This window comes from Pelophylax lessonae (assembly GCF_965119305.1).
Source record: "Pelophylax lessonae genome assembly, chromosome: 3".
NCBI classification, from domain to species: Eukaryota; Metazoa; Chordata; class Amphibia; order Anura; family Ranidae; genus Pelophylax; species Pelophylax lessonae.
Genome location: NC_138770.1, coordinates 64525011 through 64549867, shown reverse-complemented (window position 1 = coordinate 64549867; position 24857 = coordinate 64525011).

The following is a 24857-nucleotide window of genomic DNA, read 5'->3' as shown; positions in this document are numbered from 1 at the left end:
GCAGAGCAGGTCCGAGGGAGATCTTTCCCATCTCCTCACTGGCAAACAGAGGCGATAATGCTAATGTGCCCTAGGTGATTAGGGTGTGCCCAGGCACACCCGGCACACCCTGTGCGCACACCTATGACACCGCCACATCCACCACCACCTCAACCTCCCTCCTACTCCATATGGGCCTCGTCCTTCACAGATGAAGAACATTGTTTTATTTTTCTGTTTTTTTTGTTGTTGTTTTAAGTTATTTCCCTATCCACATTTGTTTGCAGAGCACTTGCCATGCTCTTAACTACGTTTTGCTGCCATTTTCAGCACTCTAGCCCTTTCCATTGGTGTTTTAGAGCCATTTTAGTGCCTGAAAGTTCGGGTCCCCATTGACTTCAATGGGGTTCGGTGTCCAGGTAAAGTTCGGAAAAAAGTCCCGGACACGGACCCGGACTTTTTTTTCAAGTTCGGCTGAACCCACCAAACACGGACATCCGGGTGTCCACTCAACCCTATTCGCAAGTGACCAATTAACAATACTCTCACAGATGCAATGTAATCGATAGCCCTATAGATGAGAAATCTCTCTCCCTCCCTGCTAGGAATGAATCACTGGCACTGCACTGTCTGACAAACTGCAAAGAAACGATTCTCTCCCTGCCTCAAACACATTCCTGGCCCTCCCTACAAAGCTGGAATGTCTCTCTGAACTGTCTGACAAACTCCAAAAAAAAGCTACTCTCGCCCTGCCTCAAATGCGTCCCTCTACCTGTCTCCTCGCCCGCACAATCACACTACACGCTGTGGCTGCGCTGGCAGCCTTTATGTAGTGTGGGGCGTGTACTTGGCCCCCTGAGCCATGATTGGCTAAAGGAAGCCTGCCTTTAGTCCAATCATGGCCAGGGTCAGGGTGCATACTTTGGCCAGTCACATACCTTGCTGCACTCGCGGGACACGTGCAGTGCATTATGGGAATCTCAAATTTCCTGCGAAGCAGCACATTTGTTCGTTATTCGACGAACGATCGAACGACGATGTTCGAGTCTAAACTCAAACTCAGACTCAAACTCGAAGCTCATCCCTACTCCCTAGTAATCTACTTAAAGACTCCAAGAAAGAAAACTCTATGGATGTCTACCATGGATGTAGTTAAGCAACACCTGTGTGTGTATAAGTGTGATCTCTGAGGGTTAAATAAAAGCCACAACAGTGCAAAACATTCATCCAATGTATCCTTCTTTGAATAAATGTATTGAATATGGTAGAACATAAAGTCATTCACAAAGTTTTCCGGGGCATAAACTGAAACTGTTTTAGACCCTTTGAAGGTACGCAGGAAAGATGTACATCTGAATAAAATGTGTTATTTAGTAACAGGATATATGATGGCTTTGTATATTTAAAGACACCTGGACAGGACATCTGGGGTCTCCCTTCTTTATCCTTCTACTGTCCCCTCGTCAGACTCTTGACAACGTACCGTTCTGGATACTTTTGAATTTAATTGTCTGTGGCTTATTTAAAAGTGCTAGCTTACAGATATTTTATAGGGTGTGGAAAGACAAGGTTTGATGTTGATTTTGGCATCTGACTTTAGTTTGCTGTTCATACAGTTTTAGGCACACCTGTTTTCTCATGTTCTCCTAAAACAGGGAACTATGGTTCATGAAATGCGTTGAGAAGTTTTTATCTACCTTACAGATTCCAGTTAATTATCAAAAAAAATATATATATTGGTTATATATAGTAACATATGAAAACAATATGAGGCACACATTCTTATGGGAGTAGAAGACGTTTGCCTACGCGAATGAGCACAAATGCGTGCATTCTCAACCCTAAGCATAAATTCTCCCTTCTTCCAGTACAAATATGCCCCCCTGCTGAAACCCCCCCCCCCCCCACCCAGCACATCTTTGGCCCCCCAGCTCAATTTCTCTCTTTCCTTATATGCCCCCAGCAGAAATCCCCTCCATTCAAATCCCTCTATCAGCACAAATTCCCCTCCCCCAATCCACTTTCCTAGCAATTTTCTCTTCCTAGCACAAATACCCTTCAATCATCCCTACTAGCACAAACCCCCCCCCCCCCCCCCAAAAAAAAATATCTATCATATTATATTTGTACCACAACCCCCCCCCCAAATACCCCTCCTTGCACACCTCCTCTTCCCCCATTCCCCCTCCCAACACAAATCCCCCCAAATACTACTCCTAGCACACCTGCCTAAATTTGCCCTCCTAGTGCAATTCTTACCCCCTGACAATCCCCCCCCCCCAAATTCCCCTTCTCAGCACGAATCCCCTCTTCCCCAATCTCAGTGTGATGCCCTCCACCTCACATGATACCACAGTGCCCAAGGAAGCTGCCCCTTCAGTCCGGCCCTGCTTGCGAACATGTTCACTGCTGACAAGTGGTCTATTTAAACCTGAATCTTGCATTGGTTCTCTGCTGTATGGTCTTTAACCTTGTCCATATGAGCTAGTCTTGATGTGCATCCATGATCCTGTTACTGACCCGGCTTCTTCTCAGACTTTGCTCTCAGAATACCCCTGCCTACTCATGTTTGCTGTTTCCCTCTGCTACTGACCCTGGCCCGGACTACTGACCACGTTTCTGCCTAATGACTCTGTACCTCGCTGTCCAATTGTTGCTGACTTCTGCCTGCTCCTTACTCTGATCCGGTGTATGTTCTGGTGTCCTCTATTAACTGAACTTGACTCAACCACAGCGCATCATCAGCTGTACCTGTATTCGTCAGATACCAGCGCTCTCAAGTTCCTACCCACAGCGGCCACACCCTAGCACATGTGCCTTTCCTTCACCCCTGCAGTCCCATCTCACTATCCAAGGGTACTCGGATGGGAACTGTTCAAGAGGCCACCCTTGTCATCTCAGGTACGTGACATAGGTACTTAATAATCAGCAGTACCTTGTCTGTTTTTAAGAAATATTTTTTTTTGTATATCAATTAAAAAAAAACTTAACCTAAAAAATATATTCTTTATGTATGTGTACCTAAAAAAACCTCACAAGCTGTTTTTTTATGCCCCTAACATTGTGTAACAGTTGCTGAAACACTTTGATTGGAATCAAACAATTGAGTATTAGGGTTTAGTGGTATGTGTGCAATGTATACTGAAAGGTGGCACAGACTCAACTTAAGGGTCCTCTTTTAGGCCATATCCAGTATTAAGATTCAATTATTAAATCAATTATTACATTTTTTTTTTTGTTCTGAAGTTGTCCTTCTTGTTTAAGTTCTAAAGTATGAAGATATCTGGAGTTTATCAAGTTCCTACCTGTCACATGGATGTTTTGGAAAGAATATGGTACCAGAATACATACATTACCCTGTGATCTATCCAAAACTTCCAAGTGATCCGTCTAGAATTACCCATTATTCTATCCGGAAATTTCCAGAAGGACACTCATGTGCGATCTACACCTGGTTCTATACAGGTGTGTCTACAAGCAGTCAACACAAATTTCCAAAGACAACTATTTTATTAAATTATTTTACAGGGATACAGTAATGGGAAAGGGGAAGGTAAGAGGGTAACAACAGACCAAAAAGTACATAAAACCAAGAAAAATAGACCTCAAACAGAAAATGACAAAATATAATAAAAAAAAAAAAAACTCAACAAGATAGACCTCTTCATTTTAGTTACGTGCCTATTGATATAGTAATAACATTGTTATAACTTCTAGTATTGAAATAATGCAGGGGGGATGGGGAGAGATTTACTAAAATTGGTGAACTAAGAATCTGGTGCAGCTGTGCATGATAGCCAATCAGCTTCAAACTTCAGCTTGTTAAATTAAGCGTTCAGAATAAAACCTGGAAGCTGATTGGTTTCTATGCACAGCTGCACTAGATAAGCATGCTCCCACTTTAGTAACCCATATTGTGCTTAGTTTTTTTTTTGGGGGGGTGGGGGGCTAAGTTTTCTTTTGGTTCTATATTTCTTTTGGTTGTATATTTTTACAATGTTCTTTTTCATGTTGCAGATGCAAAATGTATAAGAGCAATGTTTTTCATTTTTATTTCAAAATTGGTTTTAATGTATATACAAAATACATACTTTCTTTCTATGATCTTTCCCAGTTCATAACACCAGAAAAAATGTTTTTACCACATGGAATGGTTGTTATTTACAAATATAAAATAATTTTTAATATATATATTTTTTTTTTTCACACAGTGCTGCAAACACTAAAATAATCAAATGAATACCCTAAAAATTGGTTACTGACAAAAAATGATAAAACAAATAGTTAGGGAAGTGAAAGGGGTTAACTAGGGTCCATTAGGCATTAATTAGCATTCACGTAGGAATAAACTGCTACTGGTCTCACTCTAGATTTTAGGATATCTGTGATAGACCCTTAATCGTTATTCAGTTTTGGGGCCTACCACATATCTAGTTCTTAAATTCAAAGCAGTAAAAAAATAAAAAAATTCAGGTTAATAATCTTAATCATTATGATGACATGGTGTACCCATAAGGCCCTGCACTGCATCATTATACCAATAGCCTACTGGCCCATTCACTATGGGAAAGAAGTAAGCAAAAGTGGACTTACAATGGGTCCAAACTTGTTACTAAATTTGGCCAGTGCATTACAAAGGGAAATACATTTAAAAGAGCAAAACTAAACCCTGGGTGGCTAAACTCCAACATAAAAATGTATATTAGTGCTAAAGAAAAGGCCTTCAAAAATACAAGGCTGAGGGGTCATTGGCAGCATTTAAGCATTACAAAGAGTGCAATAAGAAATGTAAAGGCGAAATCAAGGCGGCTAAAATAGAACACGAGAGACATAAATCGGAAGAGAGTAAAAAAAAAAAAACAAGAAATTCTTTAAGTATATAAATATTAAGAAAGCGAGGCCAGAACACATTGGTCCCATAAAAGATGACGAAAGGAATCTGGCCACAGAGGACAGAAAGAAGGCGAAAGTGTTAAATAATTTCTTCTCTTCAGTCTTCACAAAAGAATTGGGGGGCTACACTAACCCAGCTTGTAATGCTAAACTAAATAATACACCTCAGGAAGTACCGCCATGGCTAACAGAAGATAGACTTATTTTTTTTTATTTCAGATTCTTATATAGTGCTGTCAATATACGCAGCGCTTTACATATACATTGCACATTCACATCAGTCCCTGCCCTCAAGGAGCTTACAATCTAAGGTCCCTAACTCACATTTATACATACATAGTAGGGCCAATTTTATACAGGATCCAATTAACCTACCAGCATGTCTTTGGAGTGTGGGAGGAAACTGGAGTACCCGGAGGAAACCCACGCAGACACAGGGAGAACATGCAAACTCCAGGCAGGTAGTGTCGTGGTTGGGATTCGAACCAGCGACCCTCTTGCTGCTAGGTGAAAGTGGTAACCACTACACCACTGTGCCGCCCCAACTTAGAACTAAATGTGAGGGTTCTTAAAGAGCTCAGCCAGGTGATAGCCAGACCACTATTCTTGATCTTTAAGGATAGTCTACTGACGGGTATGGTGCCAGCTGATTGGAAAAAAGCCAATGTGGTACCAATATTTAAAAAAGGGCTGAGATATATCCCAGGTAACTATAGGCCGGTCAGCCTAACATCTGTAGTCTGCAAGATTTTGGAGGGGATGTTAAGAGACCACATACAAGACTTTAGTAATGAAAATTGTATGATTAGTAGTAATCAGCATGGATTGATGAAAAATCGTTCTTGCCAGACCAATCTGTTAACCTTCTATGATGAAGTGAGCTGCCACCTAGATAAAGGTAAGCCTGTGGATGTGGTGTATCTGGACTTTGCAAAGGCATTTGACACAGTTCCCCACAAACGCTTACTGGACAAATTACGGTACGTAGGAATGAACCATAGAGTGAGTACCTGGATAGAGAACTGGCACCAGGGGAGAGTCCAGAGGGTGGTGATAAATGGGGAGTACTCGGATTGGGCGCTTGTGGAAAGTGGGGTCCCCAAGGTTCTGTCCTGGGACCAATCCTGTTTAATTTATTCATAAACGATCTAGAGGAGGGGATATCTAGCCCAATCTCGGTATTTGCAGATGATACTAAACTAAGCATGCCAATATCTTCTATGCAGGATGTGGAAACCTTACAAGCGGACCTGAACAAAATAATGGGGTGGGCAACTACATGGCACATGAGATTTAATGTTGAAAAATGTAAAGTAATGCACTTGGGCATCAGAAACACAAAAGCAAGCTACTCACTAGGGGGGGAACCTCTGGGTGAATCTAAGATGGAAAATGACCTGGGGGTACTGGTAGACAACAGGCTTGGCAGTGGCATGCAATGCCAAGCCACTGCAAGCAAAGCAAACAAAATATTGGCATGTATAAAAAAGGGGATTCACTCCAGAAATACAGAGATTATTCTCCCACTCTACAAGACTCTGGTCCAGCAACATCTGGAGTATGCTGTCCAGTTCTGGGCACCGGTCCTCAGGAAGGATGTGCTGGAACTGGAGAGAGTCCAGAGAAGGGCAACAAAAATAATTAGGGCAATGGAGGACATCAGCTATGAGGAAAGACTACAAGCACTGAACTTATTCTCTCTGGAGAAGAGACGATTGAGGGGGGATATGATATCAATGTACAAATACTGTACTGATGATGACCCTAGCATAAGGAACAAACTTTTCAGAGAAAGGGAATACAATAAGACACATGGCCACTCACTAAAACTAGAGGAAAAACAGTTTACCTTAAAATACGTAAGGGGTTCTTTACTGTCAGAGCAGTAAGGATGTGGAATTCTCTTCCACAAGCACTAGTATGAGCAGGGAGCATCGATAGTTTCAAAAAACTATTAGATGGGCACCTTAAAGACCACAACATAAAGGGGCATACAATGTATGGTTAACAGCAAACACACACACACATCATAGGTTGAACTGGGTGGACTGATGTCTTTTTTCAACCTCACAAACTATGTAACTATGTCAATGAATCATAATAAGAAAGATTAAGTGATGGATATAAAAGATAATATACATTATAAACATAAATCTGTGGAATTCAATCATCACACCGCAATCCATTTCATCCCAAAGGTGCTCAAAACGGTTGTGATCAGAGCTCTAAGAAGGCCATTTGTGTTGCTCCACACCAAGCTGGTCAAATCATGTCTTTAGGGAGCTGGTTTGTGCACAGTCACGTTGGAACAAAAAAAAAGACCTTCACTGAACTGATGTCTCAAGGTGGGAAGGAAAAATGTCTTTGCATGCTGTAGCGTTAACGGCATCATTCATTGAAAACACAAATTCAGTTACTTGGAGGGTGATCACAGTTTTTATGATGGGTAAGTCTAATGGTCAGCTGTCCACAAATTATGGTCATATAGTAAATAAATATGTGTAATAAATTCCAAGTAAGTTACAATCATAACCTATGTAGGTGATATGTTCTTATAGTAATCGTCCCAGCTCCCAACTCGTATGACCTGCAGCTTCATATCACAAAGAGAATGTTGACATAGTGTGGGAAGTAAGTAATAATTTAGTTAAAATGTCTTAAAATATATAAAACCTTGTTTGAATGTACTGCAATATAGACCAGTTAAGCCATTGGTGCCTGGAATATTTATTTGTTTGTCAATTACTTAGTTATCTGTAAGATGTACATTCCTCAAATTCTAGGTTTAGCAGATTTAAGTCAGTGTTTTTTTTTAATATTTATAAACGTAAACAATATCAATATTTTTCCAGCTCTTTGGGTTATGGTTAACAAAAGGTATTGCAAAAGGAAAGTGTTTATGATAGCAGTGTCTTTCCAATAGCTACGTATTTATCTTCCTTGGGTTAAAATATCTCATACTTTAGCTTTGGTGGGAAACCTGCAACAGATCACAACTCACTCTGAAGTTCATCCCTTTAAAGTTGTGTGATGATCTTGGAGTTGGGCTTGGGTTATTTCTTCTACCTCAAAACATATCTGTATGGTGTGGTGGGAACACAGATCATGCAATCAGGAGTAGAAATGGCTCATAGTTTAAGTCACTGGGTGAGATGTCTTTACTAGTTCACATAAAAAATTATACTGTAACTGTACTGTAATTGTACTGAAACCATCACTTTACAATCCACCTATAAACCAATTTGCTAATATGAAAATATGTTAATGTCAATTACTTTGCTTGAAGCAGTGGAGAGCATCAGTAAGAGATCGTTTCAGTTTTACATTGTTCATGATTAACACAACCGAATGCAGGCTTGGGTAAGCAACCATGAAAAAACAGCAGACTAAAGCAAAAGTAATATTTTTTAGCAGCAAACTTAAGGGAAACAAAATTCCATTTATAAAATAGAGGATGTAAAAGATTAAAAGTGATAGCACACACCAAATAGCGCTTAAAAGGACATGAAGTTGACCTTTTGTAAATCCGGTGTTATTATTCATTTTTCGGGTGTGCTTGAAGAGTGGTACCACCAAAAAGAAAGTGGCTACACAAAAGATGAGAAATGGGACAAAGCATCCGGAAATGATGATAATGAGTACACTGACTTGGTTTATGTGTACATTCAGATCTTCACTGCTTGTTCCATTGTAAATATGAGTGGAATTTATCTTGTGAAATGAATATACAAACCATCCATATGGAAGACTAGAAAGAAGCGACACCATCATTGATCCCAGAAGAAACCGAGGGACCATCTCAGAGATGCTCATCTTAAGTTTTATGAATAACCTGTTGCTGTAGTTGGTGGTCTTTACGCAGTAGAAGACACAGAGCAACGTGCCCCACCACACACTGCAGAACTCTACAAATACTTGTGCGGTAATTATATAGTTACCATATATTCTAATCAAATTCCTAAATTTAACAGAAATCAGCATACAAATTCTAAGTTTTGAATACATGAGAAGAATAATCCTCACCAAGCCCAGGCTTGACAAGATTATGTCAATAGTTTGTAGTTTTTTGCCTTGTAACCATCCGGTGAATATTTTTATAAAAATGAATCCATTTAGAAAGAGCCCAACGAAGATCAAAGCAAAAATAATAATTAATAAAGAAATACAAAAAGCAGAATCCATGTTTTCTTCAAGATAACTTGTGCTGTTAACAGATAATCTGTTTTTTCATAGATATCTGACAGAAGGTTTTTCAGTGGTTGTCACAGGCTGCTCTGTGGGATACGATAGTCCCGAGGACATATTAAAGATAGATTTGTTTGCTTCAAGTTTTGCATGACATTTGAATAGTGAAATCTGTGAAGCTATTTCATAGTTATTACCTTTGAATGAACACCTGCGAGCCTCACATATTTTTAGTTAATAAGCTTTATGGGAGTACATTAATAGCAAATTCTTTTTTCCAAGGACAACAAATGAAAAGAGATAGTGTAAGATTTTATGCTATAAACCTCTCTAATTTCTAGTGTAAACTAAATTGTATTAAATAAAATTGTTCTGATTTTTTTTTTTCATTGCTGAAAATTCACTGATAGTCATTCTAAAGGTCCGTACACACGAGTCGAAATTCGGCCGGGAATTTTCGTCCGACGACCGATCTGCCGATTTTCGGCTTGTTAGTATGGTGCTCTCGACAACTGACTCCGACTTTTCGGCCGAAAAAATTCTGGTGTGCAGGCTATAAAATTTTTGTCCACCGTCAAAACACATCCGATTTTCGTGCAGTCAGTACAGATTTTGACAGGGAAAAATCTTATGAGCAAGACTGGGCATGCTCAGAGATGAAAGAACACAAAGAAAGCAAACCAACACATGACATCACTTCTGAAGTAGAATTCTGTCATGCGGGAAAATTCCTGTGCAGTCTAGGCACATTCCAACCAACAGACACCACTCTGGACAAAAGACAGACGACCGGTCGGCGGAAATTCGTTGCGTGTGTACGAGGCTTAAGTCATTCTAAAGGGAGACCCATACTGAGAAAATATATACTGTAAGTTGAAAAGTTGACATTTTGAACTCCATTGTTTCTTGTTCAAAACAAAGGCACTTGGAATACAGAAAGAGATAACAAAAAAAATATCCAATGGTACATATATGTTGCAAAAAAAATGTAAATAAAATATGAGCAATATAACATGTGGTAAATAAAGAAGACTAATTGTATGGAAAAGGCCAGCTAGACAGAGCACATGTTATTAGGCAAGAGGTATATTTTGCATAGAAAATGCAGTTATCTTGGTATTTCAATATCTTAACCAGTTCAGGGGTAGTAGAAGATTAGGAGAAGATAGTCTTCCAAGCATATGTATAGTGAAGAGAGGGTTGAGATGGAGGACTGGGAAGGGGAATAGAGGTGGTGATTAAGGGTGAGGGAGGGTTCCTGTTGGTCGCATGTGGTCAAAAAAAGGAAAGTCAACGAAAGGTTAGCCGAAAAAGAGAGTCAAGGAGCAAACAGCAAGGAGGCATCAAAATGTGGAGGTAGATAGTATGTTACCCAGAGTTGCCAACGCCAAAGCTTTGTATTCAGTTTTTTGGTACTAGCAAGACTGTTTCAATATTAGCACAAACAATGGCTTGATTAATCCTGTATTTATTCTCCACTATATTGAGAGAGTGGGGGACTTCCAGGACTTCACTATAGTTTGTTTTGCAGCAGTGATTATCTGTAAGAAAAGTTTAAATTGAATCAATAAATTGAGGTGAGAGCCTGTGGGCCTCTGGGCTGTGTAATAGTATTTACTGAAATTAGGGAGACCCAGTCCACCTCTTGATTTAGGGATTTCTAGGGTGTGCCTGGGAATTCTGGGTTTGGAGCTTCCCCAGATATATTGAGTAACATGGCACTGTAGGCAGGGACAGGGGTGGGCAATGCTTGGAGTTATTTTTAGCATTAAAGCTAGCAGCAGATAAATATTTGTTGAGGGCTTGTGATTTCTGTGGGTTAATTGTTAGTCCATATATTTTAGAAAAGCTATCTAAAATACACAAAAGGGTATGTATAGGGACTAGCGTCAATGTCAGCAAAAAGGGGAAAAATGTGAAGAAACATACTGTAGTATGTGGTGCTGCATTCCCAGTTCTATACTATGGACATTTGGATTACAGTGTAGTAACTGGACCAATGTCTCAATCAACAGAGCGAACAGTAAGGGGAAAAGGGGGCATCCCTGTCTATCCTCTCTGTTTATAGGAAAGGGTTAAGATCTGTAGCCTGTGTTTTGCAAATATGCCTTGGGTTTATCATTAGAAAGTGTGGAAAGTGGGGGCCAAAACCCCAATAATACAGAGCATACTGTAAATTGATTTGGTGGTGTCAATCTTTATAAATTTGTAGCTTGGGTTTCATGGCCCTTCATTTGGTTATAGTCAAAGGTGCCATTTCTGTGAGCAGTGTAGCTTAGCTATTACGTCCCTGGGGTCATCCGTGAAAGAGAGTGGTGTACACGATCCAGCTCAAGCCTTTTAATAGGGATTAAATGTGCCAGTTCTTGGAAAACTGCTGTAACTCTGGATTGAAAGTCCAGCACAGACTCAAGATATGCAAATTGGACCACTGGGATCTTTCAGTCTGGTCTGAAGGGCAATATTCTTGTCCCTGAGAGCCTCCAGTTCATTATCATGCCCCTGCATGGCTGTCTCTACATTATCTGCTCACATATGAGGTCAGCTGTGTGGTGGCCTAAGATGTGATATTCACGGGAAAGATGCTTCATAATTTGGTAAGAAGTGGCTTTAAGTACTTTGTGGAGCAAACTGTTTCCATAAACTGGCTTGTGAAATCCCCGCTTGAATCTTGGGTTGAGAGTCACTAAGATCTAAGTCAGAATCGCTCTCCTCACCTGCAGCAGGGTGGAATTCGGCAATGTGGCTGGCGAAGGCTGCTGCATGACCTGCAAGAGAAGCAGGGGGAGGCACCATCTTTGAGGAAGCCTAAGACAGTCCTTTTTAATCGATTTAATCTATTAAAGTGGAGTTCCGGGCACAAAAACATTTTTTCAATGAACATACCCCCGGGACAGTCAGGGCTAGCACATACCACAATGGCTAGCCTCTGATCTGTCCCGGTTCACACTTACCTGCAAGAAGAAATACTCACTTATAAAATTTCTTCTACAGCGTTGCCATCTCTGTTGTGGGCAGCTGAAGCCAGCGCGATCCTCTTCTGCGTCCTCTTCCGTGTCTTCTTCTCCCAGAATGCGCCTGCACCGGCCCCTCTCGTCACTTCCGGTGCGGCGCCGCATTCCTACACAGCTTCTGGGTATGCCCAGAAGCTGTTTAGCAGGGAATGCGGCATTGCACCGGAAGTGATGAGCGGGGCCGGTGCCATCGCATTGATTCCTGGGAGCGATGACGTTCAGCTCCCAGGAATCATTGCAAACCGGAAGTGACGGCGCGTGCCGCGGCCACAGAGGGAGGAAGTGGAAAATAGGTGAGTATTTCTTTCTACAATTACAAGGTAAGTAAAAAAAAAAATAATCCTAACTATCCAATTCCTTTTCAGGTGAAGAAGAGCAAGCGGATGGCCACAAAATCGATTAGGTCGAATTTGTGCCCGGAACTCCGCTTTAAGTGGTGGCTGTGCATGGGAGGTGGCTTATCTCGGCTGAGGGCAGGGTACAGGCTGGGTGCGTGCTGTAGCCCAATCAATTCTCCTGTCTGTGGCCAAGCTCTAGGTTGACATTTCTTACCTGGAGAACAGCACGCATGAGCCTCCTTGAACTCTATTTTTTTACTTATTCAATGATTATTAGTTTAGCTTAATATGGGCAAGTACTCTTGAAGCCATTGTACTGACAACATTACAGCAAATTTGAATACACCAAGGGCAAAAAATGTACAAAAAATTACCAATGATTCATAGGTCAATGGAGCAACCTAACACATTAAGGCAAGACAATTATAAAAGAGCGAGGTATGAAGTCTCTATTTGTCACGTACCTGGTGATGTACCCTGACATGGAAAGGTAGGCATTCTCTTACATCTCCTGCTCAGTACCCCTGGTAAAGTAACAGGAGGCAGGAGAGCCCAGAGTGCAATGAGTGCCTGACAGTTCTGCATTGTCAGATACAGGTGAGTCGCCCATGTGCTCCAGGATGCAGGCTGGGCTGTGGATGGGCAGCAGGAACAGCAGGCTGGCAGGTCACTGGCAGGATCCAATAGCTGGGTCAGGCAAGCCGGGTCAGGAACTAGCAGGTGGATCAGGAACAAAGCAGCAAACAGAAAGATAGTCAGAGTTCAGACCAGAGTCAGCAACGGTCAGGCATGTTGTCAGGGGAAGCAGGCAGAGACATGGTCCAGAGGCAAGTGAGGGATTGGTACAGGTAGAGTTCAAGCGTTGTCAGGCTGGATCAAGAGATCAGATACAAAACATGAAACAGTATTGCAGGAACATTGTAGACCATAAGGCAAAGTCCTGGAGTCTCAGTACTGTTTAAATAGCCCGTTTGGCGCCAGTCTAGTGACAGCCCTGCACGCTGGAACCCCCATGTGTGCACGTGAATGAGCATTCTGTATTTGTGCCAAACTATGCGCCATTTTGCCTTCCCTGACACTATTACAACCATTGCAAACAGAAATCCATGTTGCGCATAAATAGGTAGCCAAAACATAAAAAAAAAATATTCCAAACCACCCAGTTGAGGTCCTGAATAAAATGGCATCCAAGCATTGGATTCAGAAAAGAAGGAAACACAAAAAGTCAGAACAAGGGTAAGTTAAAGAAAATAGTAGGGGTGGCAATTTTGAAAGACAATTTTGCAGGGATAAGCCTAAGATGTGGGCCACCAAGCATGGTAGTTATGGTACTAGGAGAGTGGCTATCAGGAGAGCAGTAAAGATCCATCAAAATGAGGAGGTAAGTAGTGAGTTACCCGAGGTTGCCATAGACGCTCATACTTCTGGACTTTATCAACAAGGACTGCTTTGAATTTAGCGTGGATCATGGACTCAGTGATCGTATTTCTTGTTTCTACTACATTTATAAAGGGGGGTCTTCCAAGCCTTGAACTCTCTTTGTTAAAAATTCTAATTGCCTGTCTGTTATACTGATCCAAAATTTCAATGCTTTATACATAGTTACATAGGAGTTGAGGTTGAATAAAGATTAAAGTCCATCCAGTTCAACCTGGGTAGGTGTGTGTGAACGTAATCATTTCACATACCATCCTGATCCTTAAGATGTAAGTCCAAGAGTCTTTTAAAAGTAGCCATACTCCCTGCAGTTTCTACCATTTGTGGTAGAGAGTTCCACAATCTTGTAGCCCTTACTGTGAAAAACCCCCTGCGTAGCATAAGGTTAAATCTCTTCTTCTCTAATCGCATTGTATGGCGTTGTGTCCTCATGCATTCGTTGCGACTGAACAGTTTTTTTTCTATGCTGAGATCACCATTGAGGTATTTGTAAATCGCTATCATGTCCTCAGGCGTCTCCTTTCCAGGGAGAATAAATCAAGCGCTTGTAAGCGCTTTTCATAATTAAGGTCCTCCAACCCCCTAATCAGTTTAGTTGCTCTCCTCTGGACTCTCTCCAGCTCCAACACATCCCTTCTGAGGACTGGCGACCAGAACTGGACAGATTACTCCAGATGTGGTCGGACCAGTGTTTTATAAAGTGGTAGGATTATAGTTTTATCTCTGGAATACATCCCCTTCCTTATGCATGCTTTGGCAGCTGCAGCTTGACATCGCATGCTATTGCTAAGTCTATCTTCCACTAAGACTCCCAGATCTTTCTCAATTTTTGAATCCCCCAGAGGTCCCCCCCCCAAAGTGTATTGGGCGTTTATATTTTTGGTCCCCCTTCTCTACGTTAAACCTCATTTGCCAAGCAGTTGCCCACTCTGTTATTTTGTTCAGGTCATTCTGTAAGATTTCTGCCTCATGATGTGAAGTTATTGCACTACTTAATTTTGTGTCATCTGCAAAGACTGAGATTGAGCTACTGATCCCGTCCTCAATGCTATTTATGAATAAATTGAACAAACTTGGTGAGTCACTAAATCCGACTCTCCACCCTGTCACTAAATACAGAAGGTGGTAGAGGAAGTTGTTGCATTGCTCACTTCCTCTACCGTCATCTGTATGCTATTGCATTATTTGCGATCTGAGCAGGGCATTTCTTGGTGGGTGCCCCTGGTTCCCACACTATAAATGTCTGCATTTGTATTTTTCATTCATCTGGTGACTTGGAAGGTGGCTCCTGTCCCCACCCCATCAGACCTGTGTAGCACAGATCTGAAAGAAGTTCTCTGGCTCTGTACTGCAGGTCTGAAAGGTGGAGACTGCAGTGTGTGTCGGAGAAAAAAACCCACGCATACCTTACAGAGGCAGCTTTGGTGGGGTTGGAGGTGTAGTGCACAGGTGCCAGATAGGGAGGTGGGAAGATTTGTGAAGAGATGAGAGCTGTGAAAAGGAGGGGAGGATTGGTGAATTTGTGAAGAGGTAAGAGCTGCGAAAGGAAAGTTGGACAGGTTGCGCAAAGTGTGATCTGTGTAGGTAAGGAGCTTGGCTTCGACTCCTTTGGGTGGGTCCTTGCAGCCAGTAGCACATTTTTGGCATGGGCGCGTGTAATCCTCACAGCAAACTGGAACATGTGTCACTCCAGCTCCATTTGAAGGCATGTCTTTTCGATTATATGCATATGTAAGCAGCCTCTTGTACTGTATTATGATGCTTTTATTACTAAATACATCACTATGTACATTATAGATGATTTATGCTAATTATCATGTAAAATTTTGTAGATTTCTTTGTACCCCAAAATCCCCAGAAAAAGGAATCACTCCGAAACATGTCGGGTTGAACTGTAAGATCCCCTTAGCTAGTCTTATCCATATGGGCAGCTATTGTAGGATGTATATTCCAGTCTACGGTACTCTTCATATGAAATCTTTGCATTTACATTTATGTATTTGTCTTATGGACTTTTGTCTATTTTTATCATTGTATATAAATAAAATTTGGCTTTAGCCTTTTAAACTTTATTACATTGTCTGTAACTCAAAGTCTCGGAGGGGTGTTTTGTTTGCATGTATATGCAACAACTGTATTTATGTGCACTATATTAGCCTCAAACTGTCAAGTGTCTGTGGTAGTGAGCCCTTGTAGATTGCCAACTAGGAGTTCCCTGGGGCACGGAGTCTATGCCCCAGCCTGCTTCTTCACCAGGTCCCCTGATGTTTGAGATGGTACCAGGACCCTGCCCCCCAGCTTAGGATGTGTAGATCACTTGCGTGTGCAAAGTACGAACAGAAGGAGACAACAGGAAATCGAGGAGACAGGCCAAGGATGGGCAGTGGACAAGCACAGATGGTAGACAAAGCTGGGTTCGGAATACGAGTGGTCAGGCACAGCATACACAAGTGGTAAGCAAACAGGAGCTCAGAGAACTATGAAGTTGGTCAGGCAACGCAGGCTACACTAAGCATGTCTATATATAGAAAAGCAAACTGGGAGTTGGCCCAGGAAGTGATGGAAGGGAAAAGAAATACAAAACCCACAGAACAGCAGGTGATACACATAGATGAGCACAGAGCCAAACAACACATGTGAAGGAATCACAGGACTAGCAGGAACACTGCAGCAAGGAGGTGAGAATAAACAGGCAGAAAACCTGCAGGCTAACTTGTGTCTAGGGATGAGCTTCGCATTTGAGTTGAAGCTAAGTTTGACTCGAACATCAGTCATTCGATCGTTCGTCGAATGACGAACAAATGTGCTTTTTCGCAGGAAATTCAAGATTCCCATAATGCACTGCACGCGCAGCACGTTATGTGATTGGCCAAAGCATGCACCCTGACCTCATGCTCTGACCAATCAAATGATCTCTGCCATGATTGGACTAAAGGCAGGCTGCCTTTAGCCAATCGTGGCTCAGGGGCCAAGTACACACCCCACACTACATAAAGGCTGCCCACGCAGCCGCAGTGTGTAGTGTGATTGTGCGGGCGAGGAGACAGGGAGAGGACCTTTCAGCCAACCCAGCGATACTGCAAATATGTTTTCAGATGTACCCCAAAACACTGTAAGGACTATTCTTTTAGGGATCATTTCTGTAGGATTCAAAGAGAGAAATGTGCTTGAAAGTGTTCAAGTGGGGAGGCTGAGACAATCACGCAGATTCATTGTCAATGGTTGCAGCTTGAACCCTTTTTTTCCCCATTGGTGGCTTGGGAGTGGACACATTCCACTGATAGCACTGGCGGTTAATTTCCAGGTCTTATTTGTCCCTCCTGCGGCCAGCACATTAGAGCCTTACCCCATAGACAATTCGGTGGATATTTGTCAGAATCAGTTTGATAGCTAATTCCTCCTTAGAAATAAGTGGAAATCTGGATGACCAGTTTGTGTTCTAACGTATAGTGGTGTGCTAAATTATTATTCCCTGAAGAAGCCCAATTTGTCAGCAAAACATGTTCGGATTGTCACTCTAGAAGTTTCATCAACATAGGACCATGTTGACTAGTCTCCAGAATACCATGTTGGAGTGATTTTAACACTGTAGTTTGTACATGTCATGCTCTATTAATTGTTTTTATTAAATTGAATAGATTAAAATATACATCATTTTTTATTCATTCTTATTCTATTGGCACCTTAAAAATCCCAGCTTCTACGGGAGTGTCCCTTTTTTGAGTTGTATGTTTTCATAAAGGGATATAGTGCCGGTGAGTTTACCTGTGGAAACATTTTTTTCCCGACTGTAATCACGTTGTTACTTTCAGGTGTGTCCTTCGAACGAGCCACCAGGCCCTCCTGAGAGACCAGCCTTCATCCTAGCTCTCTCCAGCAAGGGTCCTCCCCTGGGTCTTCTTAATTTGGCTTTGCTTAATCCACGCCGGAAGAGACAGCCTAAGGACCACCTCAGGATTAGTAGGCCCCAGACAGGCTTATGGGCCTACTTGCAGAGCTCACTTCAGCAGCACATCCCCAGGCCAGGGGCCTGAGGCAAGAGAGCAAGCACAGGCCCAGTCCGAATATATATCCTCTCCCAGAATGCACCAGTGGCCAATAATCTCCTACTGGACTGGCTCGAAGAAATATAAATATTCACAACTCAACCTAGCTGTACAATCTCATACTATGGCCTGTGTTTTTGGTGACATCTCTGGCGACGGTAGGAAATACATGACCTGAGTGAGCTTAGGGAAAGACCAGAAATAAACTGTACGATCCGTTTGAACTGTCTACAGCCCAGCCAAAAACTCAATTTACATAGTAGCCCCCAGTTTAGGACAAGGGTGCTACACATATAAAAACAGCAGGCCTGTAAGATAGATGCTTCAGCCATGGACAATGCTTTAAATTCTTAAAGCATCTGGTCGGGAAGTTGATGCGTTTCAGGAGACTCACTCCCTTCCTTAGAGCTCTTTTTTATATATACAATTGTGATACAAGTCATATTGTAATTGAATGTTATTAAAAATGACCTTTCCTTTTTAAACTGCAGCTGCTGTAATTCTCTGTAAAATGCAATGCAATATGGCTACCTGGAAGTGTTCTGTACACAGATGGTATACAGAATGCCCCCCAAGTATGTAATTTCCTGCTTGTGTGATTGGCTTTGTCAGAGAAGTCAGGTCCATGAGGTAGATGGAGTTCCATGGCGCGTGCATATGCGCATGCACAGACCAGCAACTGGCCAGGCAGATGTTCATGCTCGTGGGTTGGGGAGCACGCACAGGCATGCGCACATGCACACTTGTGCATCGGCGCACGCACCCATTACTAATGTTGGAGCCAGATGGGCAATTAAACAGGCCTTCTGTATGGACTCATTGCTGTTTGGTCTGCAGCTTCTGTGTGTTGTTCCTGATTCAGTGTGACCTCTGATCTTGATCCGGCTTATCCCTAACCTGTGATTGTCTGCTTCATACCCTAACCTCGGCTTGTCTACTGTATTTTGTTTCTGCCTCCCGATTCTGCTTAACTGTTCTCCTGGTATCGACTTGGCTTGTAACCCGACCACCCTGCTGTCTGCTGTCTATGTCTATTCTGCCCGACCATTACCAACTGACCCTGCATCCCGGTCACCCGGCCTGCTATGGTTGTCAGCCCAGCAAATCCTGCTTCCAGCTGCCTTCTACAGTCTGCCAAGGTCCATGCCAGCTCTTCTACTACCAGCCTGCTTGCTGCCACTTCTACCTGCTGACAGTTCCGGCGCAGACTACTGGACTGATTACAGGCACTCCTACCTCACCCTGCTCCTGTGGTACTGTCTCACTATCAGTGGCCCTTGAGCCGGAGCTGTACGAAAGGCCCTCCTCTACACATCAGGCTCACTGACCAGGTACGTGAAAGGCTTACAGATTTTTCCAGAAGTTTGCACTAATACAAAATCGATTTTGTGCATCCCATGCAACAAAAATGGCATTTTTTGGTGAGATACTGCCAAAGGAAATCACATCTAAAGGGATGTAAACCCTGCCACTTTCCTCATTAGAGCCTTGCAGGTGCAGCAGCTGATGGATAATTACAAAACCACTCCCATTAGACTCACTGAACACATGGCCACCAACAAATAAAGAGCTATTTATCCAAAATAACAAAAGGTAGGGGTCAGCAACAAAGTTTGTTACAATCCTTGCAATGTGCACAGATCAGCCAGAGGGAGATATTTTTTCACTACAAAAGTGGAGTAACTCTTCAAGATTACATGTTTCTACGTGTTTCGGTAGGACTGTCACTAATGGCATAGTAATTAAGGAGGATTTTGTGGGTACAGGGACTGTGACCTATGTGTGCATTATGAGTGGGCTCAGAATCTATTTAACCATGTTCCTTTAGGCTACACCCGTTATTCGGCTTCATGGGATTTTTTCTTTTTTCCAGGGAGTCCCTCTTTGTAAAATAATGATGTTTGGAGGTCTGCTCACTGCCCTTCGTTCATCACCAAAAGTCCTGTTCCAGATTGAATGATGTCAAGTATGAAACCTGTACATCAAGGATATACCCCCTAGCAGTGCATCAGCACACCACTCTAGGCTCATAGTACAATCATGCAGAGGATGCCACTAATATTATAATATGAGCACCGTTCTCTACATCATACAAGATGGCCCATTGCCAGAGTTGGGCTTTACCATAAGTTATCAAGTTATTACTTGCCACAGGGGTTTTTTGAAAGAATACATTGCCCAGAATAGATTACCCAGGTATCTATCTAGTGATGTATTCATAGGCATGTGCACAGGGTGTGCCTGGGCACACCCTAATAACCCTATGTGATGCAGATTTCCCCTGCTGAATGCTCCTAACCCCGTGGCAGCTGAGTCTACAGAGAAAGGGACTGGGGAATCTCTGTCCTCAGTCTCTTTCTTTGCTATTTCACCAAAGCCCCCCAATAGGGTTCCTAACAAACTTTAATAAAAAAAAAATAATAATAATAATAATAATGTTGTAAAAAAAATACCAAAAAATTGTAAAAAATAATAACAAAATTAAATAATAAAAACTAAAAACTACTGACATTAATTTCACCTCTACTGACACCATTGACTGATCTCCTGACACCACCCTCTCCTCTACTGCGCATGTGTGTTTGATCTTTGGGGTGCACATCCTCATGCAATAGGCTGCACACCTATGGATGAATCTAGAATCCCTACAAAGACACTCATGTACAAGCTATGTCTGGTTCTGTACATCAGGGAGATTTCTACAAGCAATTAACCAAAAATAAATAAAAAAAATCCTCAAAAAAGTTCTATAAGACAAGTGAGGGAGAGTCATTAAAATACGTTTAATATACAATGTATTTATTTTTAATTTTTTTTTATTTTACGGTAGGGGGAAAGGGGAGGGTAAAGGGGTAACAACAAATCAGAAAGTACCTAAAATCTAGAATTAAAAAAAAAATTAAATATAAAATAAATAAAATAATGGAAAAACACAACATGCTAGATCTCTTGATTTTACTACGTGCCATACTTTATAATATTAAAATGATACAAACATTTTTTTTTTATTTTGTTTGTTTTTTTTTGTTTTGTTTTTTGAGAGCCAAGACAATCTTTTCTTTAGAATGTATTGTTTATAAGATTTTTGCAATTTCCTATACCTGTTAAATGCAAAAAATTAAGAAAACACATATTGTAGACACAAAATACAAACTTTTCTGTTGATTGCCCAAATTATCTCTGCATCAAAATGTTTTTGCCACACAGAATAGTAAAGTTATTTACAAATGCAAAAGTAAGAAATAAAGCCCCGTGTACACGATCAGATTATCGAACGATCTGTCGTCTGTTTTTTTTGGCATGCTAGTCTGATGTGGAAAGTGAAGAGGTTATTTTCATACGAGTTTTCCCGTACGACAGAATTCTACGTCGGAAGTGATGTCATGTGTTGGATTGCTTTTTATGTGTTCTTTCGTCTCTGAGCATGCCTAGTCTTGCTCATAAGATTTTTCCCCGTCAAAATCTGTACTAATGAGATGAAAATCGGACGTGTGTCGACGGAGGACAAAAATGTTATAGCCTGCACATCAGGATTTTGTCAGCTGAAAAGTCGGAGTCCGCTGTCGAATGCACCATACTAACATTCCGAAAATCGGCAGATCGGTCGTCGGACGAAATTTCCCTTCCGAATTTCTTAACGTGTGTACGGGCCTTAAGAATTCAACTGTCAAAACCCCAGAGGGTCTCAACTGCTACTTTTTCAAAAGCATGATCTATGGGTTGGATTGTATGGCATCCAAGACACACCCTTAGTTCTTACAAAATTTAGGTGGCCTGCCTCATACACCTGTAGTTCTTAAATTTTAAGAAGAAAAAATATATTTTAAAAAATTAGGTTACTAAATATATATATCTAAGTCATTATGATGACATGACACATTCATAGGTTCTTCCTGTTTACTCCTATTAGTTCAATTGAATGTAGCCTGCTAGGAAAGATTATTGTCCTAATAAGGTATTATATGACATTACACCCATATGAACTTGTTTGACATCTCATTCCAAAATGAATTGAAAATGAATATTTGGCCCCCTTTTGAGTTTTTAAAAGCCTCAACTCATCTGGGAAAACTTTCTACAATATTTTGCACAGTGTCTGTGAAAAATGGTTCCGATTTAGCAAAAAGAGTTTTTATAGAGTCCTGTCCTAATGTTTGGCCAAACCCAAAGGTATTCAGCAGGGTTGAGGTCAAGGCTTTGAGCTGACCACTCAGTTTCCTTCACGCCAAACTCGTCAAACAATATAGACAGTCAGTTCTTATAGTAATCGGCTCAGCTTCCAACTCATAAGTGTTTACAAATAGGGATAGCAATATCTAATGTCTAATAGCCAGGTATTCCTTATCTTCATGGGGTTATAATGTCTCATACTTCAGCTTTGCCGGGTCACTTGCAATAGATTACTGGACACCAAACCTTTAAAGTTGTGTAATGGTCTGAGTTGGGATTGGATTATTTCCGCTTCCTCAAAATCCATTTGTATTGTGATGGAAGAACAAACCATGTAATCAAGAGTAAAAATGGCTAATAGTTGAAGGAACCTGGGAAGATGTCTTTACTGTTCACAATAAAAAATGACAGTGTACTGTCCTTGCTTTGGCAAGATGTATACCAAAAACAAAAATGTCTTTGCTAACGCCCAGTGGGTGGGTGAAACGCGTAGACGCACTTCCGGCACGGCATCTACGTGGTCGTCACTTCCGGTTTAGCTTCCTGGATCGGCGTGGAACGCACGCCAACAGCGGTGTCCGCGACTGATTGTAGTCACTTTACTGCCCATATTCTGTCATTGTTTGTGAGTATATTTTTTTAATTGAAGAAATAAACTTTGTAAAAACGTACTTCACTATATATGGTCTTTTATCTCCTTTATTGGGCCCATGGAGTAACCTTGGACCACATTTGAATAAGAATACTTGGAATAACCTGGCATTACTCAGAAGTCCTGGTGCAGTGTCTTATCCCAGTGGTTACAGGCTTTATTGATCCGTTTTTCTGGTGAGTGGGGAACCTGGAGGGGTCACACATCACCTGGAGCACCTTCATTTATTTCCGTCTGCACTGGAGCACTTGGCACTTTATTGGTTAATTCATATGACTGGACTTACTTTATCACATTTAATGTACTTATTTTAAATTGATGTGGTTAATATTTTTTATCACATTGCACACCATCTTTTATAATATTTTATTTTTAGTATATATTTTAATTACGTTTTATGCTAGCGCTGTTTAATATTTAGGTTACATAAAAACAAAAATGATAGTGTACTGCCACCACAACCTTATAGTACACCTATAAGCCGTATAAAGTACCTTATTGTCAAATATTTTACTTTACGCAATGGAGGGCATCAATAATGGATTGCTTTAGTTTTACATTGCTGATGATTAACACAACAGAGTGCAGGCTTGGATAGGCGACGAGGAAAAAAAAGCATACTAAAGAAAAGAAAAGATTGTTTATCTGTGAACTCAAGGGCAACAAAATTCCACTTATATAACAGAGGATATAAAAGATTAAAAATGAGAACATATTCCTAATAGCACTTAAAAGGACATCCAGTTGACCTTTTGTAAATCCGGAGTTATTATTGTTCATATTTTGGGTGTGCTTGAAGAGTGGTACCACCAAAAAGAAAGTAGCTGTACAAAATATGAGAAGTGGGACAAAAGATCCAACACCGATGATAATGTGTACATTGATATAGTTTATGCATACATTTACATCTTCACTGCTTGTCCCATTGAGAATATGGGTGGAATTTACCTTGTGAAATGAATATACAAACCATACATGTGGAAGACTGGAAGCAAGAGATATCACCATTGACCCCAGAAGAAGCCAGGGGACCATCCCAGAGATTCTCATCTTGAGTTTTATGAATAATTTGTTGCTGTAGTTGGGGATTTTCACACAATAGAAGACGCAGAGCACCGTGCCCCACCACAGGCTGCAGAAGATTAGAAATACGTAGATGGTGAAAATATAGTCAAAATATTTCATAACCAAGTCCTCAAGCTCAACAGAAATAAACACAAAAATTGTAATTGATAAATGCATGAGCAGAATAATCCTCACCAAGCCCAGGCTTGCCATGATTATGTCAATAGCTTGCAGTTGTTTACCTTGTAACCAGTCAATGAAGTTTTTTGTAAAAATGAATCCATTTAAAAAAAACCCCATGAAGATCAAAGCAAAAATAATAATTATTAAAGTAATTAAAAATGCAAAATCCATGTTTTCTTCAAGGTAACATGTACTGTTAACAGAGAATCTGGTTTCTTCGTAGATATCTGACTGTAAGTTCTTAATGTTTTGCACGGGCTGCTCTGTGAGATATGATAGTCCTGAGGATATATTAAAGATATATTTGTTTGCTTCATATTTTGCATGACATTTGGATACTGAAATCTGTGAAGCTATTTTATAGTCATTACATTTGCCTGAACATCTGCGTGACTCAGTTCTGATACATGTTCTGCAGTAGCACTGAAATCAGGGATTATCCAGAATGCTTTTAATGGAGGACTCAGGATGCCCAGAACGTCCTTATAGCATGTCCTTAGCACTTCACAAAAGTATAAAAGCCACAAATGTAGACAAAATTTACAAAAAGTATAAAAGCCGTGAATTAATAGAAAAAGAAAAAAAGGAACTGGGTGCTTTTTTTATGTTTTCTAGGTTTTGCAGATATCAAAAAATGTACATCACATCTCCCAACAAGACTCTTTTAACGCATCATGTTCAGAAGCGGAAATTAAGAATAGTATTAAATCCCTAAATCCCCTTGTCCTGATGGCTTTTCCTTGGCATATTACAAACAATTCATAGACCTTTGGACCCCCAACCTGACTGACTTTATTTATTTATATTTTGAAGGCGGACACTTCCCTGACGAGATTGCTAGCCAACATGTCCCTGATTCCAAAACCAGGGATAGACCATTCTATATCCGCTAATT